The sequence below is a fragment of the Ambystoma mexicanum genome, chromosome 6q (genome assembly GCF_040938575.1).
Source record: "Ambystoma mexicanum isolate Mex_15411 chromosome 6q, UKY_AmexF1_1, whole genome shotgun sequence".
In the NCBI taxonomy this organism is placed as follows: Eukaryota; Metazoa; Chordata; class Amphibia; order Caudata; family Ambystomatidae; genus Ambystoma; species Ambystoma mexicanum.
The window spans coordinates 1,365,096,938-1,365,114,826 of record NC_090937.1 but is presented as its reverse complement, the minus strand read 5'-3'; the positions used below and the strand labels follow the sequence as shown (position 1 = coordinate 1,365,114,826).

The following is a 17,889-nucleotide window of genomic DNA, read 5'->3' as shown; positions in this document are numbered from 1 at the left end:
GTGAGGAGGTTTCCCCTTGTTTGTCCCTTTGTTTCACCTTGCTGTCCTTTTGTTTCCCCTTAGGGGCCGGGGCTTGGCGAGGAGGCAGTGGAAGCTGCGCCGACCCGTGAAGAGGAATAGTACCCCCGTTGGTAAAATCAGGTAAGTCTATGGGGGGTAACTAATATTGCCGCTGTGCATTCCCTTGGCTCACCTTGCTGTTCTTGTCTTCCCCTTAGGTGCCGGAGTGCGGCGGGAACATGCAGAAGGATGCGGTGGAATGTGAAGATGCTGCGAAGGCCGGTGAGTTCAGCGCGGCGCTGCAGCAGGCGAGGCGACGCGCATAAAATAACTTCTTTCTTCCAACTCGAAGCCGCGATGGATCGGGAATTCAGGTAAGGATCAAAGGTATTGCTCTTGTTCTAACCTTTTCTCCTTCTTTCTCCCTTTTTCTAGGAGCTCCAGACTCGAGGCAGGCGTGGCAGAAGACTGGATGCAGACTTGCAGGCACGGTGAGCATTACGCTGCTGGATGCAGAATAACGCGAAGCATGTGCTGCTCTTCGGGCGTGGTTTAAATAGCCTACAAAGTAGTCCCAGGTAAGTATTCCTCCCCAGCCCCACCCGAGTAAAAAAAATAGTCCCTAGGTAAAGTGGTCCCTTCCAAGCCTCTTTTGGCTTGGAGCTCTTGCAGCATGGTCTGACTCTCTATAGGCAATAGGCGCCAGGACTGCACCCAAATAGCCCCCAGCAGGGGTTGTTGGGCTTGCTTAGAATAACTTGATGCCTGCTTCCGGGGTTGCTGGACTTGGTCTGGGTCCCCGGGGTATGCATCATGACAGCCCCCCCCCCCAAGGCCCCTCCTAAAGTCGTTCTTCCCAGTGGTTTCGGTTTGTCTGGGAAATTTCGGTGGAATTTTTTCACCAAACGGGATGCATGAACGTGGTCACTAGGTTCCCATGACTTTCCTGTGGTCCGTATCCTTTCCAGTCGATTAAATAAAAAAGTTTTGTCTGGTGGCTTGGTTAGTCTTGTCCATGGTTGCACTGGCTTCAAAAGTGACACATGAAAGACGGGGTGAAACATATTAGCAGGTAAGTCCAACTTGACAGCCACCGGGTTGATAATGGCCTTAATAGAGTAAGGTCCCAAATATCTGGGGTTAAAGGTCCGTGTTCCCTTTAGAGGTATATGTTTTGTGGCTAACCATACTTGGTCCCCTATATGGTATTGTGGAGCATCACTTCTATGTCGATCAGCATCTTTCTTATATTTTTCTTTCGCCTGTTTTAAATGTGCAGTTGCTTCCTTAAAGGCTTGTGTAATCGTAGCATGCATATGGTCCACTGCGGGCATTTCTAAGTGTTGGGGTGAGTCAAGGTCTGAGGTTCGAGGATGGTGCCCATATAAGGTATAAAAGGGGCTTTGTCCAGTTCCAGAATGTACTGAATTATTGTATGCATATTCGGCGATCCAAAGAATGTCTTTCCAATCACTCTCAGTCTGATGTAACATACAACGCAGGTATTGTTCGAGAGTCTATTTGGTCCTCTCTGTTTGACCGTCGGTTTGGGGGTGGTGACTGGTCAATAACCTCACATCGATTCGCGCCAATTGACAAAATAAATTCCAAAAATGGGAAATGAATTGACTGTCCCGGTCAGAGACCAATACAGACGGAAATCTGTGTATGCGAACAATGTTTTCGAGGAACTCCTTGGCCAGGATTGAAGCTGAAGGTAATCCCTTTAAAGGAATAAAGTGGGCCATCTTGGAAAAAAGATCCACAATAACTAGAATGGTGTTAAATCCATTGCATGAGGGTAGATCAGTAATAAAGTCTAACGATAAGGTGTGCCATGGTGTAGGCGGAATGTCTAAAGGTTGTAAGAGTCCAGCTGGTTTTTTCTTTTGACTTTTGTTTTGGGCGCAAATGCCACAAGACATCACAAATGATTTAATATCCTTTCGCCAGGTGGGCCACCAGAATTGTCTCTTAATTTTAGCTTCAGTTTTTGCAATACCTGGGTGCCCCTCCATTAGGGTATCATGATAACGGGAAATGACTAGCTCTTGTAGTTCCTTGTGTGGCAGAAATAGCTGCCCTTTGTAATAAGTTAGGTCATTGGTGACAGAGTAGTCGGGCCCTTTCTTTACCCAGTCCTGCAGGGCTGTAGGATCAAAGAGTTGCTGGACCTTTACTTGAATGTCCTCTAGAGTCTGTAGAGCAGTCATGCCAAGAATCCTTTGTTCGGAAATTGTAGGGACTGGTTCTGGGTTCACTTCTGCCTCTCCCATCCCTATTCGGGATAAGGCGTCTGCTTTACCATTCTTACAACCTGGTCGATAGGTTATCACAAAATCGAACTCGGCAAAGAACAATGCCCATCGGAGTTGGCGTGACGATTGGGCCTCGGCGGTCTTTAAATACTGTAAATTCCGATGATCGGTGGTCACAGTAATGGTATGCCTGGCACCGAGAAGCTAGTGCCGCCAAGCCTTGAAGGCGGATTTAATGGCTAATAACTCCTTGTCGGTAACCGCATAGTTTAACTCGGGTGCCGAGAACTTTCTGGACCAAAATGCTACTAGGTGAAGCTAGCCAGTTTCAGCGTCCTTTTGAGAGAGGACAGCTCCCATGGCTAGACTGGATGCATCAGTTTCCACTATGTATGGAAGTTCAGGGCGCGAGTGCTTTAATACAGGTGCAGATGTGAATTTCGCTTTCAGCTCTTGGAAGGCATTTTCAGCTTCTTCAGTCCACATAAAGCATTTATCTTTTCGCAAGAGTGCTGTGATGGGATGTACAACATGTGAAAAATCCGAGATGAATCTGCAGTAGAAATTGGCAAAGCCGAGCATGCTTTGTACTCCTTTAACTGAACTTGGTGATGGCCACTTAAGAATTGCGCCTACCTTTCGTGAGTCCATTCGGACTCCTCTTGGGGTCAGGATAAACCCAAGGAATTCAACTTCTGTGGCATGAAAAACGCATTTTTCCAGTTTTGCATGTAGTTTGTGCTGGCGCAATTTCTCAAGGACTGCTCGGACGTGCTTCACATGGTCGGATTCTGAAGAGGAGTATACTAGAATATCATCGATATATACGACAACACAAACGTCAATGAGTTCACGAAGGACGTCGTTCATGAAGTATTGGAAGGCTGCTGGTGCATTGCACAACCCGAAAGGCATCACTTGGTATTCGAATAACCCATATTTAGTGCGAAAAGCAGTCTTCCATTCATCGCCCTCTTTTACACGTACCAGATGGTATGCCCCCCGGAGATCCAACTTATTGTATATGCAAGCGTCCTTCACTTGGTCTAGTAGTTCAGGGATCAGAGGCAATGGGTATCGATTCTTAACAGTTATCTGGTTCAATGCGTGGTAGTCTATGCACATTCTGAGGTCACCTTCCTTTTTGGGCACGAAGAACAAAGCTGAAGATGCAGGGGACTTGGATGGGCGAATTAAGCCATTAGCAAGGTACTGGTCTAAGTATTTTCGTAGGTGAAGGGTCTCAGGTTCCGTAAGGGCGTAGATCCTGCTACAAGGGGGTTGTGCACCAGGTATGAGATCGATTTGACAATCGTACGATCTGTGAGGTGGTAAGGTGTTTGCCTGTTCTTTTTGGAAGACATCCTGGAATTCTTGGTATTCTGGAGGTAGTTGCACGACTGCTCTGGTTACTGTGGCCAGGCCTACGTTCAGATTTTTCTTTGGGTAACAGGTTTGTGCACAATCCGGGAAGGTTATTCTCTTCTCTCGTCAATCAATACATGGATTATGTGTTTCCAACCAAGGTATCCCCAGTATTATTTGAAACTGTGGGGCTTTGATTAGATAAAACACAATAGTCTCTTGATGCCCATCCTGACCCAGTAGTGTCATCTCTGCGGTGGAATGAGTTACAGGCCCAGAGGCAATTTCAGTTCCATCGACTGTGGTGATGACATCTGAGGTGGTTTTTCGGCAGAGAGGTAGATTCATCCTGGAAGCCAATTCGTAGTCCACATAGTTTCCTATGGCCCCGCTACCAATGTATGCCCTTACTGCATGCATACGCGATGGCTGCCTTGGATCTACGAGGACCATTGGTATGATGAAATGCGAGGTCTGAGTATCCTTCTTAAAGCTCGGCAAGCGGACCTCTGCGCTTGTCGGGCGTGGTCGTTTCCCGAGTCTGACTCCATATGGCTTTTATCAGCAGCTCCTACCACCATCTTGGGTGGTTTTACAGGGCAATCCTGTAGAAAATGCCCAGAAGTTCCACAATATAGACACAATTGCATTTGCCGTCTCCTTTCCCTTTCCTTCTGGGTTAAGGGTCTTTTAACCCCTCCGATCTGCATGGGTTCTGAAGCATCTGCTCCTTTGGGGTTAGCGTCGGTTTTGACCAACACCCGATTCTCAAACTTGGCTCGATCAGCCTTTCTGTTCTGAAGTCTGTGATCTAACTGGACCACTAGGTCTATATATTCAGCGCAGTCTTGAGGTGGGTTCACGACTTGAGCCAAGACATCCTTGAGCTCTCCTCGAAGCCCTCGATGAAATAACGTGATTCGTTTTACCTCAGGCCATCCAGTTTCCACTATCAACCTATTAAAGGTCGCGATGTAGGATAGAAGGTCCTGGTTACCCTGTCGTAGGGACAAAAGTTCATTATCCAGGGCCTGTCCTTGGGAGTGCCGGGCAAATAGTCTTTCCATGCACATTTGAAAGCCCTGAAAATCCAGAAGAATTGGGTCATCCTGAGTTACTAGTGGAATTGACCAATCAGCTGCACTGCCACTGAGATATGACAATACGAAGGCTACCTTGGCTTGATCGTTTGGGAAGGCTCCAGGTCTGCAAAAAAAGTGCAAGCGGCATTGGTTCATAAACACGGCGAACCTTTTGGGATCTCCGGCAAAGCGTTCGGGCGGAGCTAATGGAATATTTCCTGGTAGGTTTATTTGCACAGGGTTACTCGATGACACAGGAGCTAGATTTCCCCCGAGACCTGGTAGGGGTGCTTGTCCAGCCTACCTTTGCAGTAGTTGCCTAGCAAGGTCATCAGTTCGCTCCTTTGACAAAATCAGTTCTCTCCTAAGAGCATTGGTTTCTTGATGGGTGGAATGCACTTCGGCCCTCAGTTCCCCTAGTAATTGGGCCAATTGGTCAGTTTCTGAGGTATCCATAATGCCCGGGTGGGAATTTGTGGGTAGGCTTTGCGTTCTGTTACGCTCACCTGGCTCCCACAGGGGCGTCGATCTGAACTGGACAGCTGCGGTCTCCACCAATGTGACGCGTAGTGCCGAGATGACGGACTGGACTGGCCCACCTAGCTTTGTTTGCTTGGCCCGTAGGAATATTCTTCTGCAAATGGAGAAAGGGAATTAACCACCTGTGGAGTTGAGCGTTAACCCCCCCCACTCCCGCTTATCTCCCCACTGATCACCTTTGATGTCCCCTCTTAGAGTCTCACCTGATGGTTTGGAAAGATGAGCTCTCCATCCTGCATTTAGCGCAGGGGCACGTAGATAACCAGTTGCTTCACTGGCTCGAAGGAATTGGTGAGTTCCAGAACAATATTGACTCTGAGAGTTCCGGCAAGACACCATAAGTATGTAGTTCGTAAGAGTTCAAATGTCTGAGTTTCACTCTGTCCAATTCCTTGCAGGTTGCAGCTTGACCCTAGCGAAGAGTTCCTTGTGGCAACCGGTAATATTCAGGTAAGGATTTGTATTATCCAACACAGTTCGATAAAATAATGTCCATATATAACCTGTTGCTTTCTCCCTTATTCAGGTGCTGAGAGAAAGTATGAAGTCTCGGGAATAATGCCTCCGGCGGTAAAATCAGGTAAGTCTATTGTGGTGAGGAGGTTTCCCCTTGCTTGTCCCTTTGTTTCACCTTGCTGTCCTTTTGTTTCCCCTTAGGGTCCGGGGTTCGGCGTGGATGCAGTGGAAGCTGCGCCGACCCGTGAAGAGGAATAGTGGTAAAATCAGGTAAGTCTATGGGGGGTAACTAATATTGCCTCTGTGTATTCCCTTGGCTCACCTTGCTGTTCTTGTCTTCCCCTTAGGTGCCGGAGTGCGGCTGGAACATGCAGAAGGATGCGGTGGAATGTGAAGATGCTGCGAAGGCCGGTGAGTTCAGCGCGGCGCTGCAGCAGGCGAGGCGACGCATATAAATAACTTCTTTCTTCCAGCTCGAAGCCGCGATGGATCGGGAATTCAGGTAAGGATCAAAGGTATTGCTCTTGTTCTAATCTTTTCTCCTTCTTTCTTCCTTTTTCTAGGAGCTCCAGACTCAAGGCGGGCGTGGCAGAAGACTGGATGCAGACTTGCAGGCACGGTGAGCTTTACGCTGCTGGATGCAGAATAACGCAAAGCATGTGCTGCTCTTTGGGCGTGGTCCACCAGATACTGTCAGCGCAAGTCCACTACTGCGTTGAAAGGATCTGCCAGATATTCCTTGGTGGTAACTGCTTTGTGAAGAACTGCCATCTGTGCCTGTGTAAATACCATAGCGGTTTTTATTTTTAATGTATAACATAATGTTAGTTTTTCTCTCTGACAAAGTGAGCTTTGCTGATCATTTATGACTTTATGAATGCTCCATGTTGCAAATGTATTGTACACATGTATTCTCCTGCCTGAGCACTGTCTACTGACATGACCTAGCAGCTGCCATGTTGTTTGCCAAAATTGCAGCTACTGAGTAGCATGTGCATTCCTGACCACAGCCTGCTGGAAGCCAAATGATGTCCAACCACCATGGAATGCCTTTAAGTGTGAGCGCCCATGATTTCTTAAAATTATATGTAACAGCGTATCACCAAGGCCTAGTGGCAGTATGGTTAAATAGAAATAAAAGCTATATTCAGTTGTTATAGTGACTTATGAGGAAATGCATTTCTAGATTGCCAAAACCATCTAATGTCATTTTATTATCAACTGGCTTCACGTGATTCCTAAAATTGTCAGAGCTTTTTTGCATTAATGTCTGGAGATGGGGCCTTCACACAAAAAGGGGCGGGCTAAGCCCTGAAGGCCTCCTTTGTTGTCTGCCTGGGAAGATGCTTTCCGCAGAGGACAAGACATGATCCCAGGTTTTTAGATGGGAGCAAAGTGCTTCAAAAGGGTTCTCTTCTGCCTAATAGGAACGCCACAATAGAGGGATAATGAATGGAGTCTTTTTGCTCTCAGTCAAACAGAGGTGTGGTCAAGCATATGGAAGCTCCGGAGGGATGTGACACGCTAGAGAGGGGTCCTGCCATTTTGAAAATACATAGACTACCCTTTCTTCCTGGGAGGATAGCTCAGCGGCAGCGTGCGCGTCTTGGAAGCAAGACGACACGAAGCAACAACAGGTTCGATCCCCGGGTCCGCGCTTAGAAACCTCTGGGTGTTTAAGCGCGTTATAAATACGTAACTAAGACAATAAAAAAACAACACAATTACACAACTAAGAAAAACAAACGATTCCTGTAACAGCGCCTCGATGCCTGTGGGCTGTGTGAGTGCTTTATAAATGTTAAATAAAAAAAAAAAAAATCTAACTTCCAGCAGGTGGAGCACTCTGGGAGCTAACAGCAGAAGGCAAGACACTTGTTACAGCAGCTAGGATTGGCATCATTTGGAGTGGCATGCTGCTGAAAAACCTGCCTGCTGCTGAAACACTGGTACCCAGGAATCTGCTCAATGGAAGTAGCACACCTGCAAGTGTTCTCTGGAAATCTTTCTGGCTGGGGAGAGCAGAAGAAGAACACATTTCTTCTGAGACCCTCGAAAAGGTCCCAATGCAGTACAAGACATAAAGGAACAGCTTTGGGCTCTGTTTCCTACTCCGAACCGATTTTGAGTCAATTCGACTTGTCATGATATATTATTATGCAGCACAAGCAAGTCATGGATTTCTTTCCTCTGGAGTGAATGTGGCACACAATAAAACTGCTTTTTATTTTTTACAATTAGATTCTTTGTTTAAGGAGACCTCCAACCCGTCTTGCACCCAACCTCCACACGCACCCCGAGTCACAGTAGACCAGGAACCAGGCCAGTGTGTTAACAATGAATATTTATTAATTTGTGATTTAATGGAAAAATGTAATGAACATTTACAAGGACCACCAAGACTTGGTAATACAGACTTCCGTGTATTCCTGGTCAATTAGCACATCAAGACAGCTCATCCATGTAACACCAGGTCAAACTCTGATTTTTAATCAGGTTTTCAGAAACACTATGAAGCCAGCAATGAATGGGACAATACGTTTTCTGCACCAGGTAAAATGGGTTTTCACTTTATTAGGACACCTGCTATGGGATAGCTCACCAAAGGTTCTTCGTGCAGCTTAGACTAGAAACAAATAGAGCTTCAGAACAGACGAGCTAGCATACCATAGAAAACTCGATTTTAGTACATGCAACACATGGAAAAATAAAGAGGAAATGCAATTGTAAATCCTTTATCTGAATACCGTAGTGGAAGAGGGATAGACTAGGAAAAACTATTTTAAACAGGTTAAGCGAAATTTCAAGAAATTTCAAGAAAACCAAAATGCAAATGACACTCGTTTGTCTAGGCAGTGGAAAGGGTAGGAAATGCAATTCGACATCCATGATCAGAATATGGTAGGGGAAGAGGGATAGACTAGGAAGAACGATTTTTAAAAGGTTGAACTACATTTTTAGAGAAACAAGAATGTAAATCACACTCATTTTTGCAGAGGCTGCAAATGACAGACATGCTTTAAGCAATGAGGAAGGCACATAGGAAAAATGGTTTTCAGTGAAAATGACAGAGGCAAATAACAGGTAGACTCTGGGCAACAATAAAATCGGTTTGGGTTGCAAATAACAGAGGCAAATATAAATTTGTTTGGTAACACACAATTTAAGCACACGGACAAACTCGCAAATGTACTTCTTTGGGAAAGCGTGTTATAACTATATGGCTCACAAAACACTGGGAAGGGAGAGGTAGTTTTGAATTCCAACTGTCCCTATCCCGTGAAATAAATGTGGGAATTAATTGATTTAATGAGCAAAATATACTGGGGATCTACGCGAGCAACAGAGGATTCTTTCCTGGGAAAGTGAATGAAATGCACGGATTCTTCTTCAGGGCAATGAATTAAATATACAGGCACACAAAGGACTTTCAAGTGGAAAAAGGACTACAATCAACAGGCAAATAAGAGATGATTTTGTTAAATGGAAAACGGACTTAAATGCACGGGCAAACACTGGATTTGTCAATAGGAACAATTACTACAAGGCACAAACATGAAATATTTTTCAATGGGAAAAATTACTCAATTACAGAAACAAAGAAGATAAGGGTTTTTTACATGGGGGAATCTCTATGGCAATGCTGAAAAAGATAGGCTTATTTAATCTATTGCTTGGAAGGTCTATACTTACATGAAAGGGGCTTTATGGACATCAAGGGGCACCAGGGCTTCACTGCAGGGACAATCAAGGGATCAGTCAAGACCTCTCTCTGTACTCCAAAAAGGTCCACTCCAGCTCCTGGCTTCAATCCAAGATTATGCCCAATTCTGCAAGGATGGTTCCAGATTTTGGCAGCTGCACACCTCAAGATGTGGTAGGGAGAGTCCTCAATTGAGGAGGGGTGACCTATTTATAAGGCAAATGGCATCACTGATGAGTCGTCTTTCTCACACAACTGATAAGACAATGTTCAAGGGTTCCCTTCCATCAGTGGGCCGATAGGTGCAAAGAAAGGGGGCGTGTTCTGGGAAGCCAAGGGAGGACACCATCCCTCATCTAACTGGGACAGGGGGTTGGATCTGGATTTTGCTCATGGAAATCTCATATTATTACGAATGCCATTTCTCATCATGTTATGCCACATATGCCAGCATTTTTTTATACTATATTTTTCAGGGAATTGCATAAGCCTTGGTTGAGGACTGTGCGAACTATTGGTGCAAAGCTACAATTATTTCTCGTTTACCCCATACTATATTAATGAAAAATCTGCCATTCAGTGGGTGGAATGTTTATCACCTGTTACACATTTTCACCAATTTTTATGGTTGTCACATTTATGCAAATGTCACAATTAATTTCTTCCCATAACTGTTGGTATGTTGTTGTTGTCACCAAAATCGTTTTTTCGGTTCACCAGATGCAGCTTTCTGACAGCTTTTCAAAAATCCTAATATTAATATTTTGGGATGAATAGTATGGATATTACATGATGAAACACATGTCTCCCAATTTACATAATGGTAAATCTGCTCCTGCCTTAAACCTGGCCCCCACCACGTGGAAGAGATCTGGTTTTTAGCTCTGACCTCAAGAGGGAGGTGTTTGTTTAGATTAGCCCACATTCCAAGAGCTTCAAAGGCCAGTTGCCAGCTAAGGCAAGTTTTTATGGTGGCCTAAGTGGTTTTTAGTCATAAAACCTGGAGAGCAGCAGCATTCCTCATCTCATCCCCCTGATAACAGAGCTTAGAAAAGCTAGTTTCAAACTTGGGGGAAATGAAACTAAAACGTGGTCTTTTCCCCACACTGCTGAACAGCATTTTACATGTAATCCAACCTTAGCAAATGCACTCAATCTGAACATGTAAACCCTTGCACAGTGGTTACCTGCAAACAGTGATTACAGAAGGGCAACAAAATGTATCTTTAAAGACTTTATCTGTACAAGTGAATACTTAAAGTGTTGATTTTGAAGGCCCAATTTGGAATGTCCTTTGTTGATCCCAGCTGTGAAACCTTTCATTCTGTTGCATTTTCACATTTCCTTGTAGATACTTGTAACTTAAAGGATTCCTCAGTGATGGGCTCCTTATGGACAGAACTCACAGTTCCTTTATTATATTTTGCACACATATTCCTAAGGAGCATATCTTTAATTGAAAGGGAAAAACTGATTTTTACATGTAGTTACTTCTGACACAGTGAAAGCTCCTTTTCTGTTGCGCAGGGTTGCACACAACCTTGGCACTTTTATTTACACGCTGCACATTGCTGTTTCTGCCAATATGGTCTCAGATTTTCCAGACCTTTTACAAACGTTTTCTTAGGTCTTTCCCTCACGTGAGTCAAGGAACATTTTCAGGCATCTCCAAGCTTTGACGCCTAAATTCGCTACTTTTCGTTTTGACATTGCAGGGCCTGATTTCCATGTTACTCAAAACAGGCCTTTTAATGCAGGGCATGTTTCCTCATTGACTCCGGCCTTTAATTATGGCATTTTAGGGCTATTTCGCCACACAGACTGCTCTTGACTGCTCATGCCGGTTCAGATTGCTCAGCTGCAGGTTAGAATCCCGGCAAGGTCAACTCAGTCTTCCAACCTTTCGAGGTCGATAAATGAGTACCAAGTTCGATTTGGTGATATTATATGCAAATATGTAAAGCGCTTTGCCGAAAGTGATATAAATAACACATGATTCACAGTATCTTGAGTTGTTTTCCAAGCCACAAGACCCAACGTAGCTGAATTTGACATTCCATGCTTTGACTGTGGTACTGTAACGAGCGCTTAGATGCCCATGGGCTGAGTGCGCTTCTATAAATGTGAAAAATAAATAAGTGCCTCACTCCACTTCATTGCTCCATCAACTAGACCTCACCTTTCTGTTCTCCAGTGTCGTCCATCAAACCGACCTCGCCTTTCTGTTCTCCAGTGCCGCCCATCCGATAGTTGCTGTAACAATGCACTTAATTGTTGGGACCAGTAAAACCAACTCACCACTACAGTTGAATCCACCTATCAAGACACTCCCAAGCATTGGTCCACGAAAATCTAGACATTGCATGTTTCCAAGCTTTCTTCGAGTCTCAAACATATTGCTGCTCATTGAAGTGCACAGTGTTCACCTCCTTTAAAACAGACTTGACCATCTCTAAAATACAGACTAGTTCCTGCAGAAAGTATCTGGAAGCTGATCTTGACACTGTCGAGCCCGTAGTAGAAGATGTATAGGAATACCACATGGAATATGTCCACCTGGTCTGGTTTTATGGACCATAATGACAATCGAGACCCCACTCCATACATTATTAAGAAACACATATTTGAACTTGAATTTATATACAAAGACAGTTGCCTACATACCCCTGTCTTCATAACCAGAGTGCCCTTTTATCCAAAGCCTGCATATCCTGTGTATTTATGAATGAATGAAACGCCCCACTTCTATGTCCAATGTCATAGTGCTGTCATCGTAGGCATTCAAAACATAAAGTAATGTTTAGCTTTCAATAAATAGGACTTGAGGATGAGTCGTCATTAACTTGCGTCTTAGGTGCAGTGCGGATTTTAAAAATGACAGTAGAGCCCAGCTAGATCTCTGAGTATTCCCCCAGAGCACGTATATCAAAACTTGGGGAATATTGTACGAAACCCTGCTCACGCAATATTGGCTTTAAAGTGCTGACTCTGATTTCAGAATAAGCGGGCAAAAAATAATAAAATGTAAAAGATCTGAAATCGGAACTTGGCATAACATACTGTTGATTTGTATCGGATCTGCCCTTACATGAGGGCGTTATCACCCTCTAGAAGAAGATTTATAGGTATACTACGTGGAATCTGTCCCCCTGGCCTGGTTTTCCGGAACCCTAGTGACAATCGAGACCCCCACTCCATACGTTTTTAAGAAACATACATTTGGACTTGAATTTTTCTACACAGAAAATTGCCAACATACCCCTGTCTTCATACCCATACCCAGAGAGCCCCTTTTATCCAAAGTCTGCATATCCTGTGTATTTATGTACAAGGATGGTTTGTTAGTGTTTTCAATAGTTTGTTTACATTTTTAGTTTAATTAAAGATGCCTAGTTTATTTATAGAGCCTTGATTGGACATTTCCTTTATTTTTGTGCCACAATACTATTGTTGTTTTAATACTAATTTGCTGGCTCACACACCCCTTGAAGAGTGTAGCCTGCTCTCTGTCCATGCTTCTTTAAAGAGGCAAAAGAGATGCATCATTCATGTTCCAGTTTCACCTTTGATAGAGGTCACTTCTGGTTTAGTAGTAGTAGTGGGGCTGAGTAGGAGTTTAGAAACCACTACTCATCCCTGTACTCCTGCAGAGTAGTAGTCATTTCATCACAGTCATTACAGGCTGTAATACTATACACCAGCAGCTAACAAGGCCAACAGTTTCAATCTTGTCCCTCATAGACATTTGATGTACTGCTCTACAGATATATAACCATCCTGAGGAGGATGGAGGCATCCACCCTGTATTGACTTAGACCTCAGATGGCATAAGAACTGGATAGAAGCACCAGGAATTAGATATAAAGGTTCAGTTCGGTTCCCTCATCTGACTCGATCACTCGGTCCAGAAAAGACACAAAGGTAACCTGGCCACTCCATACTTCCATGGTCTAGCCACCAGTGCAGATTCTAATGGCCCTCTTGATCCAGGTGAACCAAAACACTATAGAACAGATCTTATTGGAGGTGCCGCATCGTTAGCCTCCAGATATCCTGGTAATGTAAGACTCCCATAAATATAACTTGATTAGAAGGTCCACCAATCTGGCTAGCAGTCTGAGCGACACTTCCCATCTACTTGTAAGAAAACACAGCTCTTTATGGTGTATATTTTTCTGATCCAGAGTTGAACATTTGTGAATTGTATGTCTATTTGAAAACAGAGGAACTCCAGAACCCGGTAGAGAAGTAGGTCTGATTATTCTAATTTTTTTTAATTTGTACGAGACATATGCCTAGCTGAATCTTGAGATGGCTTCAGAATGGAAGTCTTTAAAACAAAAAACAAAAAACATGTAGGGCACAGCACTCGGTTTGATGCTATGATTATATAGAAGAATAATAAGATCTGAAGACCTCACCTACGTTGATTGGGTTAGTCAGTAAGCAGACGTCTTTCCTTCTCATAGCTGCAGTATGTTCATGATGTGCCTTTTTTATGAGATGAGCCAATGTTCCAGTGTTTTTTCCATGTCTGTAAAAATGTATAACTCGCTTTCTTATTTTGGAATTTAGCCTTAGTTGTCTTCATCTCTTACAGTTTATATTTCAGCTTTTTAAGAGAATAGATGGTTTGTTGGGTTGGTGTATCTCTACATTGCTTCTCAAGCCTTTTGATAAAGGATTCAATGTTCAGTCTAACTGTGACATGTGAATGATGAAAGAGTGCTCCGGTCGATATCGTCCTCTTAAGGAAATGGAGCTATTAAAAGGCACGAGATGAAAACCTCAGTGCTCGTGAAGGATGGCGGGAGAGGGGCTAACATGTATAATCATGAAGTGCAGGATGAAAGGGTCCCCAAGCATCAGTTAAATAACTATTTGAAATCATTTTTTGGAAAGTCCCTGATGTGAGGCATCTGGGGACTCTGGATTTATCCATCGTAGGATCCAGTATCTCATTCCAAACCCCAACAAATATCATTCGATACCCAGAATAAGGCTGGATCTGTTCTTGTATAAAAAGAAAAAAATGCCAATTAAACAAGGATGGCGGAGCCTCTCAACTGAGAATGAACATGGGTCAAATACACTTTTCTATGGAATTTCTTCCACTCAGGAGGGTTTACAACCACGTGTTAGCCAACTGCATCCTTCATGGAGAAAAATACCCATTTACATATCAGTTTGGTCCCACCCACATTCTTGTAGACACTCCTGAGTGTAGGAAATTCCATAGAACAGTTGTCCATGTTTGAGCCATAAACACACATAATTTAGGATGTGTGGCCTGTCAATTGGCCTGTCACTATCACTCAGCGGCATTCGGATATTTCAGCACTTTCACCTATTAAAAGGAAATATGTTCAAGAATGAGAACCATAACTCCATTCTTCTTCCCTGGGTTGAAACATGTTCACCCTCTCCATCATTTTGCTAATTTTTGAGAATCAATATCTCTTAGGAATATTGTAATATCCCTGTACTTCCCATATATGCCATGCAACAGGTCCTGATAGAATTGTATTTGTTGCATTTGTTGCTCTTCCCCAGCCCTACAGATAAGGTGTGTATCAGTCACTTTTACTTCCTAAAAATGTGCAAATACTCCCAAAAAATAAAAACGGGGAGTACAAATACTTCCAACAATAAATAGGAAAAAGACAATTAGAATCTTGGGCCCCTGCTTTCACCCTCACAGATCCATGGATATGTTTGGACAAGTTGTGCCCATATCACAGAAAGGAACTACTGTTATAACTACCTGATAGGAAGAAGTAAACCTGTTTTTTAATGTGAATGAATAACTAGGTGCAAAGAAATAATTATTACAGAAATATTTCAGTTTTTCAGTTTAAATGTATATTTACTCACTTATAAAATACTCTCATTGGGAGCTGGACTTACATTTTATTCCCTAAAAAATCATTTTACTCCCAACTTTAAAAAATAAGGAGTTAAATACTCCCACTTCCAAATCTGCCCACTTCCCAGAGATTTCTGCCCTTCACCCTGGCCAGGCAGTATTTTTCCTTAACAGAAAAGCACAAGAGGCACACAAAGAAAAGCCAGGGTGGCTTTCTTGTATCTGGCCGGGTCTGAGTGATCTGTGAGCTCTATCAATCTCAGTGTGGCCACTTTTGTCCATTTGAAGAGATATAGATAAAAGCATAATTATAAAAGATTTCAGAGCTTTGCCCTCAACTCTCCCTGCCACTCCTAAGATATCTACATTGTTTATACAGCCTCTGGATTTCTGATCGTCAAGGTGGTCCATTAGAGATGTTACAAGTTCTGGTAACATTATTGCGTCTTTCAGCTTCAGAATGCAGGTTTTAGCTTCTTCAAGTCTGGTGTGTTGATTACATCAACATCACTGACAGATCTTGTACATTAAATGTTATAGAGTAAACAGCCTTGGCCATAATCAGCGGCATTTGACACCGTGGACCACCCCATCCTGCTTGCCCGCTTGACTTAGGTTGGAATTTTTTTCTCTCTTCTTTGTGGTGTTCCTCAAGGCTCCGCCCTGTCTCCTATTCTCTTCAATATTTACATCTGGCCTCTTGTGTGTCTCATCCGCTCCTTCGGCGTCAGGTGCTACTCGTATGCCAACGACACTCAGATCCTGAGCCGTTTAGATCTTGATCAGGCTGAGTTGTCGTCGTGCCTGCGGTGTTGCCTGGCGTCCAGGGGGGATTGGATGAACCACAACTGGTTGAAGTTGAATGGAGACAACAAGACAACAAGATGAAGGTGTTGGTGCTGGGTTCCCCTCCTGATCCTTCACTTTGGGTATCCTCCTTTCGGCCTTCCTCTCTGGGTCCTCTCCCTGTCCCGGCTGAGAAGGTGAGGAATTTGGGTGTAATAGTCTCCGCCTCACTTTCCATGGAGTCACAAGTTGCTGCTGTCTGCAAAGCGGGGCACTTCCATCTTAGAATTTTGAGGAAGGTACTCCCGCTAATACCTCTCACTTACATCCTCCTGTAGTTGCTGCTCTTGTGCTCAGTCGCTTAGACTATTGCAACTCATTATATCTGTCCCAACCAAAGGGCTTAGTACAGCAGCTCCAGCGCCTCCAGAATATATCTGCCCGGGTGGCCACTGGCTCCCCTTATGGGGCCCATATGCCGCCTGTGTTGTGATCTCTGCATTGGTTGCTGGTTACTAAGCGCATTGTTTTCAAGGCCCATTGCTTAGTACATTGTGCCCTGCATGAGCAAGGAGCCGAATACCTCTGCGACAAGTTCAACCATTACCTTCCCACGCAGCCTTTACGTTCTGCTGCCACCGGCTTACTTGTTGTTCCTTCATTTCGACGCTCCCGCATTGGTGGGCGAGCTTTCTCTGTTGCCTCAGCTTGACTATGGAATAGTCTTCCGCTGACCTTGAAAAATTCTCTCAATCATTTTACTTTAAGAAAGGTGTTGAAAACATATCTGTTTTAGGTTGTGACTAGCTGATCTTGCTCTCTCTCCTCCAGCGCCATGATGCCCTCGGGTGAACAAGCGCTTAATAAGTTAACATAATATAACATAACATAACATAGTGTTCCAAGTAAGATTTTGAAGTGAGGGCATTTTACTCTCTGTTTTTTTTTTAAAGTTGGGAGAAAATTGATTTTTATAAGGAGTAAAAAAGTAAGTCTCATTCCCAATGGGAATATTTAATAAATGAATAACAATATGTTTTAACTGTTAAATAGAAATGTTTTGTAATAAATGTTTCTTCGCACCAAGTTATTCATGCATATAAAAAATATTTTTACCTCTTTATATGGGGCAGTGATAATATATCGGGTTTCTTCCTGTTGCACTAAGTGTGCTACTTGTCAAAACATATCCATAGAGCTAATTTGGTGAAAGCAGTGGGAGAGGCTTCTATGTGTCTGTTTCCAATTTTTATTTGGAGTATTTTTACTTTTTTGGCGAGTATTTGACTACTTGTAGGGATTAAAAGTGGCCGATACACCCCTTATCTGTATGGTTGCTTGGCCATAGATTTGATTAATGCATAATTTCTCACATCGATGGACCATTATCCTCAATTGTGGCATCCATTGACCCATCTGTCATCTAAGGCTTGAGATCTGTTTTTGCACTGCACAGATGCCCCGGCAGGCACAGTTGTAGTCTGCCGGTCTGGAATGGGTGCCGGTACGTTGGTACCGGCACCCTTAATTCCAGCCCGGCGCACTTGTAATGAGGCCCAGTATCTTCTTATGTCTTTGTATGCTGTGGCGAACCAGAAGAAGGATTTGGACACATGGTAGACTTGATGAAGCTTTTTATCTAAATAATAAGAGAACAATGCCTGTTTTGCCCACTAGAAGGGAGTCACTCCCAGTGAAGTCCCACTTGCCCAGAGGGTCTTGCGGAGCGGGCTCACTTCACTATCCTCACATTTGTTGCTGTGTGTTGTCTTTCTTCCAAGACAAATGCTTTACCCCTGAGCTATCCTCCTGGATGTCACAGGAAGATGGGAT

The 17,889-nt window shown here is 43.8% G+C and overlaps 1 protein-coding gene across 1 annotated transcript in view; it reads left to right on the top strand.

The window, feature by feature from the left end:
• The window catches only part of PPP2R2C (protein phosphatase 2 regulatory subunit Bgamma), a 1,229,805-nt gene that overhangs the window by 576,171 nt on the left and 635,745 nt on the right, over nt 1-17,889 (top strand). The gene's annotated exons all lie outside the window — the stretch shown is intronic.